The following is a 19,081-nucleotide window of genomic DNA, read 5'->3' as shown; positions in this document are numbered from 1 at the left end:
GAACACAAGATGTATGCCCTAAGCAAGGGAAAAACCACTCCAAGGGGAAAACCTAGTCAAATTCTTCTCTTCTTATAAGGTCGGTGGCTGGGCTAACCGCCCACCCCCATCGGGCTAGCTCCCTTCCCCATAAGCCGACGGTTCCGCTTGTTTCCATAAGACCTGAGGCTGACCCCCTTATCTCCGCACTCGACAGTTAGTGCCTTTCCTGCTCTGCCCATGGTCCTGTGCCTTGGCATGTGTCCTGGGCTAGGGATTACCTGCAGTCCCTCTTAATTGTCACACCTGAGGTCTTCGTCAGTTTGTCACATGAAGGGTTGTGTGACCTTGGGTCAAGACTAAGCCCTGAGCCCTCAGATATTGGCTCCTGTGGTCACATGGGGTTGCATTGGACTAGGGACTAGGGGCTTAGCCCTGACCCTTTCCCCACCATGCATTGCGCTAAACCTTAAATAGTAGTTTCCGACTATGGTTATTAAGAACCACTGGTGGCTCAACGGTAGGGTGCTGCAATGTTTGAAATGAGGTTGGTGGTTCGATCTGCCCGGGTCTCTGATTAGTGGAATATGAACATTCTCTTTAATCTCATCTTTGCACAGCTCAAAAAAACTTCATCTTGAAGTTCAACTATTGAAGACAAACTTGACTCCATCTTGGAAATCATAAGCAACATAAAACTTGCTTTACTATCCTAACATTGAACTTGTACACAAAAGTACACTACTGCAAAATTTCAATGACATAATTGGCTTTGCCTACAAAAACATAGTTATTTTGTACAAGCTTAAAACAAAGACTCTATTCACAACAAGTTTCATCTTGAATACTTGCATTGGTGAGTACATTACAAACTTGTGGACAAACTTGGATGACAACTTGTACATTCCAAAAGTCCTTGAACATATGGACTTATAAACAAGCCAATACATAACACCAATGAAAAACACATACTTTTTGCACATAGTGACTATTATTGTTCACTTTACAAAAATACCCAAACAAGTAAACAACAACAAGTAATTACAAATTTACAAAGCAACTTTACAAACAGTCTACCCAATCTATGCCTCTCCTAGGCTTATGTGTTCTCTTTTGCATCAACTTTGCCTTGAAGATTGCTTTAGGATTACTTCGAGTCCTCTTTGCCACCTCTTGCTTCCTTTGCATTAGGTTGCACAATCTCGTTTCCCTTCTTGGAACGAAGCTCCAGATGTAATTTCCAACATTTTCGTTTCCATGCCCATGCATCTTGCAATGGGTACAAAAGAACTTTCTCTTTCTTGCTGACAAATAAGTCCTCTCATGCAAAGGAGATTCATCATGCTTGATGCCTAGAATCTGATTCATTATTTTAACCATTACCATGCGTTGCTCACAGACAACCACACAATGGTCAAATGCATCACAGAAAGTACAAGGGTACATATTCCACAAGTAATCAAAATTACCATCATTTAGAAAAAAACCCATGAGATTTATACCGGTTTCTCGGGCTACAGCTTTGACAATGTGGGGTGGACAATGACATGTAAGGTCCCTTCAAGGATTCACCTCACTTGGGAGATAAATGAACATTGTCACCACCATCTTGGTGTGACATCTCATCCTTAGATGATTGTTGTGCCTCAGATCATTTAGAGCATTCTCCAAACTCCCTTTGACCATATGCCAATCCTTGATACGTTGGTCTCTCTTCAACCATGATTGGATTTGTGATCCCTTGGCCATTGATGTTGAGTCCTCATCCTTCATAACCTATTTTAGATAACAGCTTCATACCAATGCCTTTGGTATGTTGCTCAAATGTTGCAAAAGACGTGTTATGAAAATAAACTGAAGGAATTGTACTTGAAATGCTTATTACCTCCTTAAACTTGCCATTCATCTTTTCAGCTTCTAATGATGACAATGGCATTGCAGATGACTCTAGCCACCCACTTTTACCAACTAGCATATGGTGAGAATCTTGGAGATGCTTGCAAAATGCACATGCATCATCTTCCTCATAAGGTCTATAACCATTGTGTGAACCATTCCCACATGTTGGTTTCATTTTGGAGGTGTCTTTTGCTGTCACAGGAGTGGAACTTTCAACAATTTGTTCATCAAGCACATGTTGTAACTGAAGGCACATATGCCTCTTCTCCTCTTCAACCATTTCTAGCATTCTTCTCAACTCAATGTTCTCCATATGAAGATCCAAATTCATCTCCTCTAGATCTTGGAGACTCTTTTTGCCCATTCTTGCAACTTGGTCAGATGAGGCTCTAATACCAATTGATTTGAAAATGGAGGAGGTGATCAATTTCCTCTTCTCCAAAAACAAGGACTGTTCTCCGATGCTTTGCAAGGAAAAATGGGTCTTAACACAAAACATGTTTTCCAAAAGTTCTCTTCAAGTTATGAGTTAGTTTTCACATGTAAACTTAAGCATAAGCAACAAAACATCACATAACTCATATATGTATACATGAAGAGTAGAACAAAGGATTTGTTGACGAAATTCACCCCTCCTGGGCTACATCTCCGGGCTTTCCAACATATCTAGACTGCTCCATATATTTAGTGGAAAAAGGAATACATAAAAGTTTGCTGATAAACATGTGGCTATCCCCCCATCAAGGAAATGTTCTCATGCAAATAAATCTCACATAAAACAACATGAAAACCTACAGTCATCATGAAAACATCAGCAACACAAGGCGTCTCCTACAAAGACCCTATACTCCAACTAAAAATGAGTATATATGAGCATATAAGCACTTCAATTCCACATTGAAGGACAAATAGAAAACTTTCCTCAATAAGACATAGTGAGAAAAGTATAGAAGAGTTGAACCCTGCAAGTAATAGCTACTGCAATAAACTTATGAAGGTAAGAAAACTCCTACAAAGCCTTCTCCATGCTCAAACACCTTCAAGAACTCCTTCAAAACACTCATTGATCCATACACCCATGAACTTGAACTTGTAAAAAGTTCCTTTATATGTGCTCAAATAAAAAATAGAGGTCACCATTGGATCCAGAATGTCCAAAAACCCTAGATAGACTCTTCTTGAGCTCCAAAAGGACAAAAACTCTACACCTTCCGTCGGCGAGTGTGATCACATTGATGCCCATAAGGCTGGGGGTTGGGATAACTGCTCGCCCCTGTTGGGCTAGCTCCCTTCCCCATACGTTGATGGTTCCACTTTTTTCCATAAGACCCGTGGTTGGCCCCCTTATCTCTGCACCTAACAGTTAGCACCTTTCTTGCTCTACTTGCGGTCCTGTGCCTTGGCATGTGTCCTGGGCTAGGGCTTATCTGTACTGCCTCTCAATTGTCATGCCCGAGGTCTTCATCAGCTGATCATATGAAGGGTCGTGTGACCTTGGGCCAGGTTGTGTGACGTGGGATGCCATTGGACCAAGGGCTAGGGGCTTAGCTCCGACCCTTTTCCCCACCATGCATTGTGCTAAACCTTAAATAGTAGTTGTCCACTATGATTATTAAGAACCACTGGTGGCTCAATGGTAAAGAGCTACAATGTTTTCAATGAGGTCGGGGGATCGATCTGCCCAGGCCTATGATTGACCATACCAAAATTTTGTACGTCCCCGTGGTGCCATGTGGCAACCCATGATTATACCACATGGCATATTGCCATTAGTCCACATCAATCAATCACGAACCACTAAAAAAGAACCTAAAATCGATGAATCAAAACATGCCAAGTGTTAGTACCCGGTAGGTCTGTACCTGCATAGTCACCCTGCTGACTCAACTGTATGGTCGCCTAGTCAGCTGCTTAGTCAACAACCTTGTTCATCTTTTAGTTGTTGAGCCAAACAATCATAACGCGATAAATTGAGCATACAATGTCGGATTGAGGTGAAATGAACGGCGTTGGATTCAGAATGACGAGCACTTCAAATTGACGTTAGTTTCAATAATTTCTGGGCACTTTCATTTTTGAGCTATAATTTGATCACCTGATCAACTCCTCTTTCGCAACACATTATATCATCCCTAAGCTTTGACCTTCTTGGATGTCATGGAACCAGAGCCTTTCTCAATCTATCTTCGTGACAGGGTTCTTGCCATCAACTTTCTATATCACTTTCCATAAATAATCATTTATTGTATCTTCATCATCGCAAGTATCTTGTCAAACCAATCAATGTAGAGCTAATCATAGCTCCCTCCGTCCATCTGTGAAAGTGAACTTCTTTATCATCAAATACAACATGACCAACATGCTATCTCATGACTTGCTTCCTTTTCTGCCTTCACCATATAATCTTCTAAGACAATATCACTGTTATCCACTCAATCCATGTGTTTTTTGAATTGAGTTTAAAACAAACAGTTGTATATTCAACTGCTATATTTTCAATCTATACTTCCGCAATAGATTCTTCCAAGTAGCTAAATCGTATCTCAAACAAATCATCAATATCAAAGTTACCCAGTCATGCTAACCTCTGGTTAAGATGTCATGTTTTGCTACCATCTCTTTCTAGGTCAACATCCCTTTACATGGTCTGTTTTCATACTAGAATTCTTCTTCATGTTGTTTACCTTTCAATCATCAATCAATGTGTTCATGGAATGAACCAATCAACAATCTTCAATATTGTATCCATCAAAGTCTTCACAACTCCCTCTAAAGTTGTCAATATTATCTTTCTTTCTTCAAGAGACCATATCATATGTTGATGTCCTGCCTATCTATCATGTCCTATATATCGAATAACCATATAAAAGTGTCCTGACTTTTCCAATCTAATAAAAGCATACCAAGCTCATGCTACCAAGTATTTATGCATCCAACTCTTCCTACAATACTTTCTAAAGACATGAATCTAACTTTTAATGAAGATCCATTTTCTAAAGATATGCATACCTCTACCTTCCATATAGCCATCTATTCATCTTTCTTTTGAACAAGATACTTCTTTTCTTGATGATGAGACTCCTTTCTTAAGATGAGAAATGATTCAATTATACCTTCATGTTGCAACTTGACTATCTTCATACATGCAAGCTTCTTCGATGCTTGCTTCCATAATATTCTAGTAGAAATATACTCTTGTCATGTTACAATGATTCTTGAAGAACCTTCTCATAATGATGGTTTTGTTTATGTAGGGGATCCTAGTGATCCTTCCCTACTAGAATATTGTGTCTATAACAACATGATGCCAATTAGTTTCTACATGAACTGTGAAGTACTAGATGGTCCAAATCCTTCTATCCTTGCATTGATAGATGATTTCTACCAATGAGATGCAACTAATGGTGTAGACTCTAATCCTTCCAATGTTATATGCTTCTTTCCATGATGGCATAACTTGAAAAATCCAAGACTCTTCAAAAAAAGTAATCGCATATGCTACTCTAATTGTCATCTTCAAATAAAAGAGGAAACATATTGTAAGCAAATTTCCTACTAGTGGAGTTCTTCAATAATACAGATCCTTCATATCTTCATTCTTTTGCTTCTTTTCAAGTTCTTCATTTTCTTCAACTATGTGAACTCCAATCCTTTCCTTCCTCTTATTGTTCTTCTTATTTTGAGGATCCTTGGGACAATCTCTTTTAAAGTGTCCATATTCATTGCATCCAAAGCATTGTACTTTGGACATATCTTGTCTTCCACATGGTTGATTATTATTGTTTCTTTGATGAGGTTCAAACCTTCCAAACTTTCCTTTCTTCTTCTTCAATCTAGCAACAAAAGCTTGAGACTTTTCATTTGGTTCAGTGTCATCTTTTTCCTTCAATCTTGTCTCTTCTAAAATACACAAAGACCACAACTCATCAAAGTTTGGAGTGTCCTTTCTAGAATAGATGCTTGTCACAAAACTACTCCAATATGAAGGTAAAGCATTGAGTATACAAGTTGTTAATTCAAAATCATAAACCACTTCTCCAAGCCCTTGTAATTGATCCTTCATTTGTGAAACCTTTATGTGATATGAGTTCAAGTCTTCATCCTTTGATAACATTGTCTTGTAAAGTCAATTCCTCAAAGATATTTCTTGACATGTCATACTAACATAATATAGTTTCACCAACTTATCATAGATTTATTTAGATGTACTGCAACAAATGGAATAAGATGATCTTTGATGGATTCTATGAGAATCCTTTGAGCCCTAACTTCTCCTTTAGTGTACTTGTCCCATTCATGAGTTTTATCCTTCTTTGGTTCTACAACTTTTCCTAGAACACAGTCCATGACTTCATTTTCTATAAGCACCAAGTCTATTCTCTTCTTCCATGCTTGGAGGTTTGAATATCCATCAAGTTTATTGCCTTCTTTGTAAAATGAAGTCATTTGATTTGAAGATTGAGACATAGAGAATAATGTAGTACTTACAGTTTGTCAAAATGTTGGGTTGTTTAATGATGATGTCTTCTTGATGCTTCCAAATACTTTGATGATCCCAAGAGTTCTTCAAAGATGTTCTTGAATGATGACTCCTAGGATGGATGACATAATGGTATCTTCAAGTTGCTTTAAAGATGAATGATGATGTCTTCCAAGAGTGTATATGATGCTCCCATGACTCTTGATGCTTCTTTAGTGATGATTTCTATAGAGATGCCTTTCAAAAAGAGTATTTAGAGCTTCCAATAGAGAGAGATGATGATCTTCTTCAAAAATAATGATGAGTAACCAAAAGCCTTCAATGATAGAGAGAGATAAGAAGTTGATGTAGTAGCCTTCCTTCAAGATGAATGATGAACTTTGAGTCTTCTTCCTTGTTCCCTTCCTTGTGTCCTTTCTTATAACCTCTGCAAATAATGTCCTCCAAAGTATTTCTGATGAATGTCTTCCACTTATTCCAACAGGAGTGATCTTCAAGCTTCCTTCTCTTCACCTTAGCTCTGATTCCATGTTGAAAAATCAATATGGTAACCTCTAGGGTGATTTATCTTTACTTGATAATTGCTTGTGAAGTTGTGTTGGCTTCTTATTAATTTTATTATGTCCTTTTCATCAAACAATTACCAAAACCATAAACCATGAAGATCATAACAAGACATTGAACACAAGATGTAGGCTCCAAGCCAAGGCAAAACCCCTCAAAGGGGAAAACCTAGTAAAATTCTTCTCTTCTTATAGAATCAAATCAAAGTGATAAATTCAAGACCAAAATCCAAGACCAATACCTCCCACAAGACCCAAGTTAGCCCTCCTTTCAACCTCTTCCAACAAGTCAAATTCAACTCTAGTAAATAGTAGTCAAATCTCTTCAAACTTGCTCCAATTTCATATTTTCGGCACTTACAATTAGGTTTGCAACTTCGGCCCATGCAATTTCCCTACAACTTCGCATGTGTGAGAAATTTAGGGTAGAAAAATTATCTTTAGACCTACTTTCTCTCTCTTGTCTTTCTTTAACCTTCACTCTTCTTTCTAGACTTATTTCTTGGCATTTATCTCTCTTCTTGGCACAAGAAATCGAACTTGCTTGCTTGTCCCCAAATGAGATCGAATTGTCTTCTATTTATACACATCGAGGAGGTTGAATGGGTCCTTTCCAGGGGCGACTTGTCAGGCAGGGGCGACTTGGTATTATGGGGACAAAATTGACATTTTTGACTTAAATAAAATTCCTTTTCCACTTTATTTTCAAAGTCCAAATGGGACTTGACTCTAGTATAATAATTTGACTCATGACAAATATTATTTTGACTCAGAAAAATCCTAGAAGCATGAATAACATGCTTGACCTAATTAATAAATTTGACTTGAGCATGAAACTCATGCTTGAGATAATATTTATTTTCTTCTTTTTCTTTTTACATGAAATACATAATGATAAAAATTATGAAGACTAAACCTAGCTATATTTTCCAATAGTTGGTAAAGTATATTTTGATACGAAATTGTTACTATTAGGCTAAGTTTCCCCATGGGTAGTGGAATGCTGACTACGCAGGCCGTACAATGATGTCTTTAGCTGAATGTGCAAAGTACGATGTCAGACAGACCAATTCAGGAGCGACGTGTGGTAGGGTCGTACAACTAGGTTGGAAATTTTTCATTGGCCACAGGGTTATGAAGTGGGCCAATGATGAGGCACCACATGGCCCAATGAGAGGGAACCATGTGGCCCTTAGTGATTGGTCAAATTTTTTGTATAAGGGCCGAAGGGCCTAGGCAGGGTTCGACCCCTAAACCTCTAGCTACACAATACAACGTCTTACAAGGAGGCCACCACATTGGTTCTTATTATGTATATAACCCGATTATATTTAAATTTCATTTGTCAATGAGTTTTGCGAAGGGGGCAGGGAACTTGGTCCAAATCCCAAGTTGTATGAAATCATGTGAGCGAAGTGGAGAAGCCACAATGGAGGGTGTGTGTGGATAGGCCTTGGCCCCTGGTTCTCGGCAACAAATGTAACCATAAGCCAGGGTTTACAGTGGAGGGGCTGACGTGTGGCTCCCAACCTAGGACATATGGAAACCACATGAACATTTCCCACTGAAGTGGAGGGCTAAGTCAGTGGGGGTGGGCGGTTAGCCCCGAGCCCTGGCCATATGGAATTCAATGTGGCCTTGATCCAACGTTAAGGGTTATTGTCGGTTTTAACAAGACGACAATTTGTGCCTTTTTCGACAGGAAACCTACCAACGCTAGGTGAAATTGTCGCTCGACGGTTGGTGGAAAGGTTGAATTTGTAGAATGGATATCCAGAATTGCAGATTTGCAGAACAATTAGCATAACTTTGTTCCAGGAGACATATCTTGCTCATTTTTTAACCTTTTTGAGCTTAAGAAGAGCCTAGATAGGGGTTTTTGAGCATTTTGAATCCATTGGAAGCACTATTTTTGCAATTTAAGGACTGTAAACTAATGTAATTTCATATTTGAGCATATAATTTAAGAGGCCCAACATTTGAAGCTGGACCCAGAGATATAGCCTAGTAGGGGTGAACTCTGTTATCAAATTGTCGTGTTGTGTTGTTGTTTATGGTTCATTTTTCTCCGTTTTACTTTTGCATACTAAGCTAAAAACATTAAGTTTATGTACTTTTGCAACTTGATCCATTGCCCACAAGGCATAAAATTGCTTGCAAACTTTTTATGAAACCTTCAAGTTTTTAATTTCAGATCAGTTTGGTATCATACCATGGTTGTTTTGAAGGTTTGACTATGTTTGCAAGTGTTTTATTGATGCTTACAATGTTATAGTTGAAAATAGGAGGAGTGCTTGAATAGCCAAATCCTCAAATTGGTTCAAGGAGGTCACAAACTCCTCAAACTCCACCAGTCATGGCACATGAAGAAGGACATGAGATGATGTCTGACATTGAGAGAGTTTTCAAAAAGGCTTTCTATGACATGTTTGAACTGGAGAAATTTTTATATGAAGAGAAAACAATAAGGTTGCATGGAGAGAGTTCAAATCAACCAAAATGTAATGGTGGTGTTGGAAGCAAGCTTCCACCTCCATCTTATCTCCATATTCATCTCCTTCACATACTCCTCCAAGATCTCCAAAATGACATGCTAAGTCTCCTTTGTTAAAGTTTGATGTCAAGTTTGAATTGCCTATGTACAATGGGGAAGTAAATGCTGAAAAGTTGGATAATTGGGTTCGTTAGATTGAAGTCTATTGCAAGATTCAAATGATTAAGGATAACGTGACCAAGATCCAGCTTGCTTCTCTTTGTTTGGAAAGTGCAACCCTCATCTGCTGGGAGGACAAAACTTAAGAAGACTTGAAGAAAAGTGGTAAAATTATCTCTTCTTGGAATGATTTTGTAGCTGCATTACGAAGGAAATTTTATCCATTAGCTTACATGCAAAAATAATTATGGATTGGAAAATTTGAAGACATGCTAAAGGTCAAAGTTTTCAAAGTTATGCAAAAGAATTTAGAAGAAGAGATTTAATCTTGGGTGTATATTGGTCTTCACAAGACGCTGTCCTTAAATACAGAGTTGGATTACATAGTTATTTGAGACATACAATTCTTATGTTTAATCCCACCAATCTAGATGAAGTATGTTTTCAGGAAACTCATTTAGAAGCAAGAGGGGAGAATGTTCCTCAAGAGACTAGCAAGAAGCCATCCAAATTTGGAGACAAAGGAAAGAGGAAGTTTAAAGGCAAAGGAAAAAAAAAATTCTACAATCAAGAGAGAGGGAGAGAAACTCACATGCAAACATTGTTCAAAAGAAGGCCATGATAGATACCATTGTTGTAAAATACATGTAGAAATGAGACCAAAGAAGTTCAACAATAAGGGGAAACAAAAGACTGATACAACAACTCAACAAGATCTAGGATCTGATTCAGGTGATGAGACTAAAATCATAACCATGGGAATGAAAGGTAAAGATTCTATTGCAAGTACTAGTTCTTCTAGCAAGCCTATTAGGGTTGTTAGGGTCCTATAATATAGTGATCAAAGTATGTTTGTCTAGATATTTTACCTGAGGGATGTTGTAACTTATATTTTACTTTAGATGTTTTTATCTTTTTGAAAGAAAAAAACAAAAAAATAGAAAAGAAAAAAAAAGGAAAAAAAGAATAAAAAGAGGGACAAAAGAAAAATATATGAAAAATTAAAAATAAGTGTCCCAAATAAGCGTGCTAGTTTAAATGCCACACCAAACCTTTGTGTTTATTTTAATCCTTTTTATTATTAGAGGATTATTGTTTAAATTTTTAAATAAAGAAATGATTGGATTTTTTTTCCTATTCAATAAAGCGATCACAACAATAAACGAACAAGATTGTTCCCTCCTAGATCAACGATGGAAGACAAAGTTCAGACCTCCCTGCACTTTCAAAAGTTAACGAGGGGGTGGGGGGTGGGGGGTCTGAAAAGTGGCCTTTTGGAAACCACCGAACCATATTTGGCATCCCCACGATGAGTTCAGGGCCCCTTTACCTAAAACAACTTACTGCTTACCCCCCCTCAAAAAAATATCCCACTCCAATCCCATTTCGCCACTTGTCATTCTCTCCTTCGCTCTTGCCATATAATCGTTTAAACCATTTAATCTACCTGCCAACAGTCATATGACCATTTAATGGTTAATCTCCCGCCAATGTCTAAATTCCCTAAAGGGACGTGCCAAAAACATTTATCTTCCCGTTTAACCATTAACCCTCCCATTTTACAAGCTACGCATCACCTTGCGTATGTTCCCTTCACCATTGCATTTCTTACCAGTGTAGGCTCAATCCCGAATTTCACAAGCACGCAATCATCCTCCTACACCAGTGATCATTGTAATCCGGTAATCCGATTCCTTAGCTTCTAATTTGTAGTTAGAAATGTCATCCCACAAAGGCAAAGGAAAGTTAGTTGTAGAAATCCCTACATTTCCCCTTGTTGTAAATCTCGATGAACTTCCCCTGGTTGACACACAGTACAAGATATCAGAGACCTAGTGTGAGTTCAATTTGTATGAACATTTGGGAATCATTTTTACCTCAATTCAATTTCCCCAAACTCATGTTTTCTAGAATTTGTTACATGATGTCATCTCAGATATCTCCCTAGCCAGAGGGCTGTAACTACCCAAAATAATGAAACTCTATTTGCAATTACACCTAAAGCTATTTGTCAAGCACTCCATATTGATCCTCAAGTTCTCTTGTATTCTTTTTCCATTGTTTCACTCACAGAGATATATTAGAAACTCACTTTCTCTCACGAGCTTGTATTTTTGAGTCTTTTTTTCTTGAGAATTCTGAGTTACCTAGAACTAATCCCCCATATTCTGCTTCTATATTTCTTGAAATGTCAACGCAATTTATTTCTATGGTCACTTTCTTATTAGGTTATCCTACAAATCAATGGGTAGATGAATTAATATTAGGATTTTTGCTAGTGTTCTCTATTGGTCTGAAGCCCTCAATCATTTTCAATTACAGTAAGTTTCTGTTAGATGTTATTCATAATCTCTTTTTGAAGTTTTCTGCTGAAGTTGCATTCAAACACGAGTTGGTTCTTGTATATTTTCTGTTATTTCATCAAGTAGACATATTCAAATTTCAATTACATAAGTGGGATGCACAAGGAATACCACTCTCAGTTATTCACTGGACTTCCTTGGTAAGGAAGAATTTAGAAGAACATTATTTCAGTAATTTTGTAGATCAATTCTTGCATGTGTCCTTATGTCTTCTTAGCTTTGATGCTATACCAAGGATTTCAACATAAATATAGAGAGTTTTACATCTTACCCAACAAACCAAGGTTGGAGACTAGTATCTTTACCAGAACTATACAAAAGTTAGGATATATGGATGTGAAATCCATCCTTCCAGGTTTCCAGTTTTTGTGCCAATAAGAATATTTTCCTTAGAATATATTAGGTGGATGATGAATATGGATGACTTACATTTTGTATCAAGAAATCAGAAGGCACATTTTAAACCGAAGGCAAAAATTGGCCCTTTCGTCATCAATACCAAAGCAACAACTAACAAGGCAAATGTTTTACTAAAGAAAATGAAATTCAAATTGAGTTTCACATGGTCTTATGATCCTTTAGGGATAATTTCAAAATTAAGAGTGGAGCAGAGGACCACACCTTATGTACATACACCTAGACCAGAAATAGAGCAATATGCAAATAAGGAGGAGTGGAAAGAGAATACACTACAAGAAGTTGAAGAACAAATTGTGAGTCAAACATCCCTACAAACTCCTATCTCAAAAGAAAAAGAAACTAAAAGGTCAAGGGAAAGTATGTCTCCTACAGATTCAGAATCTCAAGTTGCAGACTTTCTAGTTTTCAAGAGAAGAAAGAAAACAAACACTCAGGAGGAATCCTCAGAAGAAAAAGGCTCACAGGAGCAAACTACAGTTGTTCTAACAGGTTTTTCCACTATTTATTTTGCAAATATTGAAGAAACAACATAATATCCTGAGGCTTTTTCTTCTTAGATTGGAACACAACAAAATATTTTTGTAGGTACTAAGAGATTAAGAGGAAAAATGAAGCATTGAAGGTCACAACTTACTTACAGTTTTGGAAGCAAACTTCTACTACCCAACATAGACTATTGTTTGCACTTGAAACAGAGAAGGGGAAGTTCCAATTAGCTTTCTTGGAACCTACAGTTCCAGTCCCTAAAAGTGTAGAAGATTACAAAACATATGTCTTTGCTTTTTACACAGAATTAAAGCTCTTGAAGATTTGGTGATTAAGCTAGGATATGATCCTAGTGGCATTAAAGCAGCTGAGGAAATGATAAAAAACAGAGATTTTGATATTCAAGCCTTGAGAAAGAAACTCAAACTTCCAACTACAGAGCACCCACAGGCCAAAGAAATTACTCAGTTGGAAGTAGAGAAAGAAAATTTGTTCCAGTTAATAGTTGAGCAAAATGTTCAAATTCAGAATATGGAGACAGATATGGAAATACTTTTGAAAGAAAAGAAACAATTAGTAGCCATATGTGCATCAACACAACAAACAACAAAAAACGAAAAACAAACAGGTACATCAACACAACAAACAACGACAAAAAACCTCAGTAGAAAGAACATAGTCAACCACTCCAGATTCCCCAAAAAAATTAGTGAAAGCTCTGGGAGATTTATCATTGACCAATCAAGAAAATGAAATATTGTTAGCAACATTGAAAAGAATGGAAGAGAATAAAATTAAAGCTGACAATGCATATTTAGCAGAAGTGCAGAAAAACTTCAAGCTTACTCAACAAATTCAAAAGTATGAAGACCAATCATTAATAGTACAAATATTGGTAGAAGCTAAAAAAAACATATGGTATAATATTAATGCCAATATCACAGAGTTATGGTCATCCTTTCAAATTATATTTGAGCAAGAAGAGTTGGTACAAAATGTCAAGGCAACAATTGAAAAAAAAAAAGTTGAGATTGAACACAGGCCAACAAAAGCGCATAGAATCATCAAGGTGTTGAACTCAAAAACCAAGGATGAGCTCGAAGAACTACAAATTCAGGACATAACAGACACAGTCATGGAGGTAAAAATAGTTCTAACAAATAAAAATCTTATGGTACAACTAGAAAACAAGTGTAAAGAGTTAGAGCTACATGTAAGAAGATTCAATAGAAAATTCAATCTATTGCAGGAGAAAGGGCTTCCACCTTTGAGAGCTTCTAATGGAAAATTGATTCCATTAGAAACTTACTAGGACCAGTTGTGCAACATAGCTACAAATAGATCTAAATTTTCCAAAGTAAGAGGGATAATAAGTGGACATGCTTTCATTGAAGGTTTACAATATGATTTGTTTATCCAGCATGAAATTCATCACTTGTTTCTTAATAAACAAACTTTTGAAACATATACAAAGGTGGATGAAAGATTTAGAAACATGGTAAACTTTCCTATTCCGGGTGATGACAAATGGGATAAACTATTGGAGCTCATTGAGTAAATCAAGCAGAATTCTAGTGACCAGTGACAGAAAAAGGGAAATAGTCCTAAATATCAGGAGCAGTCAACAGAAGAGCAGAACTATAGCTACAGTCAACAACAACAATGCTCGAAGTGTGTGCAAAACATCTAATTCAACCAAGAATTTCTACTATTTAGTTCTATTTTTTAAATATCTACATTGTTTTAGTAGATATTATTTTTGTAATAAATTTTGTTTCAAGTCCGAATATTTTTGAGACAAACTCTATAAATATTTTGTAAAAGAAAGTAGAAAGGGTTGAATTGTGGAGAAAATAGAAGATCTTTATTTTGATTGTAAACTGTGGCAATATTGTTTCAGGATTCTTGTGTCAGATAAATGGTTATGTTTCTCTCTTTGTAAAATTATCTTTCCTTCAAGTTTTCACATGAATGATTTCTTTTGATTGTTTACAAGAAGATTATGAGTAGAATTTACTCACAGTACTCTGTTCTGGCTTGTTAAGCAATATAAATGTTTTCCTTATGAAATTAAATAAAAAATGCATCGTTGTATGCTTTATATTTAGATAATCCTCACTCTTATTCATCTCATCCATACCACAAATATTTTGTAAGATCTAAGAGTTTTCCTACCTCGCCCTATTTCAGCTACTCTGTTTATTTGTGATTGATTACTAAACATTCTTATGACTCCATGCCCAATGGACCCCTCCTTCATCTTGCAACCACAATTTTAAAACCTATCTTTTGATCTTCATAACTAGCCTAAAACCTAAGACAATAATTTAAAATTCATACAGAGATAGCCCTCTCTAAAGCTGGAAGGGCTAGATCCCAGCTTTAAATTGGTTTGAGGTTACCTTTGTAGTTTCCTCTTCAGCCTAGGAAAATTACAGAGTGCTAACAAGGGTCATTACAAAACATACCAAAGTTGATACCTTGTTTGATAGTGGAACCCAAGTTAACATTATTTCTAAAGCCATTGTCAAGAAACTAAACTTAGAAACTATGCCTCATCGTAAACCTTACCCTTTGTGTTGGGTATGTGAAAATGCCAAAGTGCAAGTGACAAGAAAATGTAAACTTAAATTCGCCATCACTGCAAACTTTATTGATGAGGTAGAGCTTGATGTTGTACCACTTGACATATGTGGAATTGTTTTAGGGAGTCCATATTGTATGACCAAAAATCCATATTCTATCATCATGAGAACAAATATCATCTTTTTAAAGATAGAATTGAGTATATTGTTAGAGCACATCGCAAGAAGATGAACTTGTATCTTGTAAGTGTTGGTCAAATGAAAAGGCTTGTAAATGCTAGTAAGAATTTTGTATTGTTGATTATCAAACCCAAAGATATTGTTGAATATGAGGCTTTCCAAGGAAGTGATGCAAAAATCAAGCATGATTTGGGTGAAGTTGTTAGCACGTATTATAAGATGTTTCAGGAACATGAAGGGTTGCATCCTAAAAGAGGAATCTAACATGAGATTTAATTGCAACAAGATGCACGTCTTCCAAACATTGGTATGTACAAAGTGTTAGTTTTGGAGAATGCAAAGATCAAGGAGAAAATTTAAGAGTTGCTTGACAAAGGGGTCATTAGACCAAGTACATGTCCTTGTGGGTCTCCTATTGTCTTGGTTCCAAAGAAGGATGGTACATGGCGCATGTGTGTGGATTTTAGAGCTTTGAACAAAATCACGGTAAAGAATTGTTATCCTCTTCCTCGTATTGATGATTTTCTAGACCAATTAAAGGATGTTGTTTATTTCACTAAGTTGGATTTGAGAAGTGGTTATCATCATATCAGGATTGCTGAAGGTGATATTTGGAATACTGCTTTCAAGACAAAACAAGGTTTGTTTGAATGGTTAGTTATGCCATTTGGGCTTTGCAATGCACCTGCAACATTCATGAGAGTTATGAATGATGTGTTGAGACAATTCCTTGATGATTTTGTCATAGTCTACTTAGATGATATTCTGATTTTTAGTAAGACTTGTGAAGAGCATGTCAAGCATGTTAAGAAAGTTCTAGATATCTTGAAGAAAGAGAAATTGTATTTGAAGATGTCTAAGTGTGAATTTGGGAAAACCTCTTTGGTTTATTTGGGCCATTTTGTAGGAGGGGGTGAATTGAATATTGATCCCTCAAAAGTTGAGGTCATTGTGAATTGGCCTAAGCCCAATAATGTAACAAAGTTTAGGAGTTTTTTGGGAGCAACCCAATATTGGAGAAAGTTTATTGCTAACTTCTCATCTATTGCAGATCCACTACATGCTTTGACAAGTGTGAAACAAGTATTTTAGTGGGGAGGCAAGTAGCAGAAATCCTTTGATACATTGAAAGAGTAAATCAATAAAAACTAGTCCTTGCACTACCAAATCTTAAGCAGCCATTTGAGATTCAAACCGATGCAAGTGATTATGCCATGGGAGTAGTTTTGATGCAACATGGTAATCCTATTTGTTATCATTCTGAAACCTTTACCAATGCAATAATTAATTATCCAACTTATGATAAAGAGTTGTATGCTTTGGTACAAAGCATGAAGAAATGGAAGAATTATATTATAGGTAAATAAATGATTATTCATACTGACCATCAACCTTTGCAATATTTAAAATCGCAAACCAAGCTACAACAAGCAAGACATTTCATATGGATGGGATTTCTACAACAATTCCATTTTGTAATCAGGTACAAGAAAGCTATATACAACAAAGTTATTGATATGTTGTCAAGGCCTATTGTTAATGCATATGTCATTCTTAAGCATAACTCAATCATGCATGAAAGTTATATTGAACAATATGCTCAAGATGATGATTTTAAATATGTTTATGCAACTTTGATCAAGGAAATCATGTTGAAGAGTTAGATTATCATGTTCATGATAAGTTTTTGTCTCATCTTGGAAAGTTGTGTATCCCACAAGGTGAAAGAGTCAATGTCATAGGGAAGCCCACACTTCTCTTATTTTTGGTCACTTCGTTGTAGGCAAAACAATTACACAAATACAGAGGTATTATTATTGGCCTCGTATGAATAGAAGTGTTTCAAGATATGTAAGAACATGTTCCATGTGTGCTACTAGCAAGCCTAGAAATAGAAATTTGGGTTTGTATACTCCATTTCCTATTCCTTCTCATCCTTGGGAAAGTATTTCCAAGGATTTTATTGGAGGAATACCTATGTCTAGGAAAGGTCATAATTATTTATTTGTTGTTGTGGATCGTTTAAGAAAAATGTGTGTTTTGATGCATTGTAAGAAGCATGTTACAGTTGAACAGACTACACAGATGTTCTTCCAAAATGTATGGTTGCATTTTGGGTTACCCACTTCTATTATTTCTGATCGAGATTCTCGATTTTTCGGGAAATTTTGGTCAAGATTATGGAAACTCATGGACACCAAGTTGAAGAAGAGTACAACATTTCATCCACAAACCTACAACCAGACGTAAGTGGCAAATAGAAATGTATTACATCTCCTTCTTGGATACTGCAACACACATCCTAATCTTTGGGATGAACACCTACACTACATCCAACATGCCTACAATATAGCCAAGCATTCATCGACTCATACATCTCCTTTCGAAGCATGTTTGGTATATTTACCAAAATCTCCCTTAGATTTTATCTTTGGGAAAGATGTTGCGGTGGATGGACACAATGATATAGACAAAGCCAAGCACTTCATTGAACAAATTTAGTTAGTGCATTAGATGGTACAGGAACAGTTGGAGAAGAGTCAAACCAAGTACAATACAAGACATGACAAGCATCATGTTGACCATAACTTTTAGGTGGGAGGTCAAGTTTGGCTTTATATCAACAAGGAAAGACTTCAACGTGAAGGTAAAAAGCTCAATCCAATTAGATATGTTCCTTTTAAAATCTTTCATAAAATTGGTAATAATGCATATCAGTTAGGTTTACCACCATATATGCAAATTTTCTCTGTTGCAAATGTGGAAAAATTGAGATTATATGAGCCTCCTATGATTGAAGATCAAGGAGAGAATGTTTGGATTCCAACCATAGAATACTTTTCTCCTGAACTTCACACGAGGATACGAACTTCCCGTAGAGGCAACGTGGAGTATCTTTGTGTGGGGCTCAAAGGAACTAGTCCAAGTAAAGGCAGGTGGATTGAGATCGAAAAAGTGAAGGAGTTGTACCCTCACTTACTTGCTGACTGAAACAAGACTTTTGGTGGTCCAAAGAGCTTCCAATGGGGAGGAATGATCCATGGAATCAAGAAAATGCTCAAAATTGAAAGTGATATAAATTGCTCAAAACCAGTGCTAGATAGCAGTGCTCATCATCTTGAATCCAACACCGCTTGAATCGCAAACCGAAACCGTATGCCCAAGTTATCGCATTCTGAAGTTTTGGCCAAACAACTAAAATTTCAAACAACGAGGTTGACTGGGCTATTGACTGGGTGGGCCATATGTTGATAACATCAACTGACTGTGCAACATGCGGTGTTAGATGGACCAATCCGAGAGTGACATGTGGCAGGGTCGTACAGTTGAGTTGGAAGTTTTTTATTGGTCACAAAGTTACAAAGTGGGTCAATGATGAGGCATCACGTGGCCCTCGGTGATTGGTCAAAATTTTTGTATAAGGGCCAAAGGGCCTCAAAGGGGTTTGACCCCTAGACCTCTCGCTACATAAT

The sequence above is a fragment of the Pinus tabuliformis genome, chromosome 6 (assembly GCF_031772625.1).
Source record: "Pinus tabuliformis cultivar Carrire ecotype Pingquan chromosome 6, CPIR1, whole genome shotgun sequence".
Taxonomy (NCBI): Eukaryota; Viridiplantae; Streptophyta; class Pinopsida; order Pinales; family Pinaceae; genus Pinus; species Pinus tabuliformis.
The sequence above is the reverse complement of the archived record's forward strand: the minus strand, read 5'-3'. Positions refer to the sequence as shown.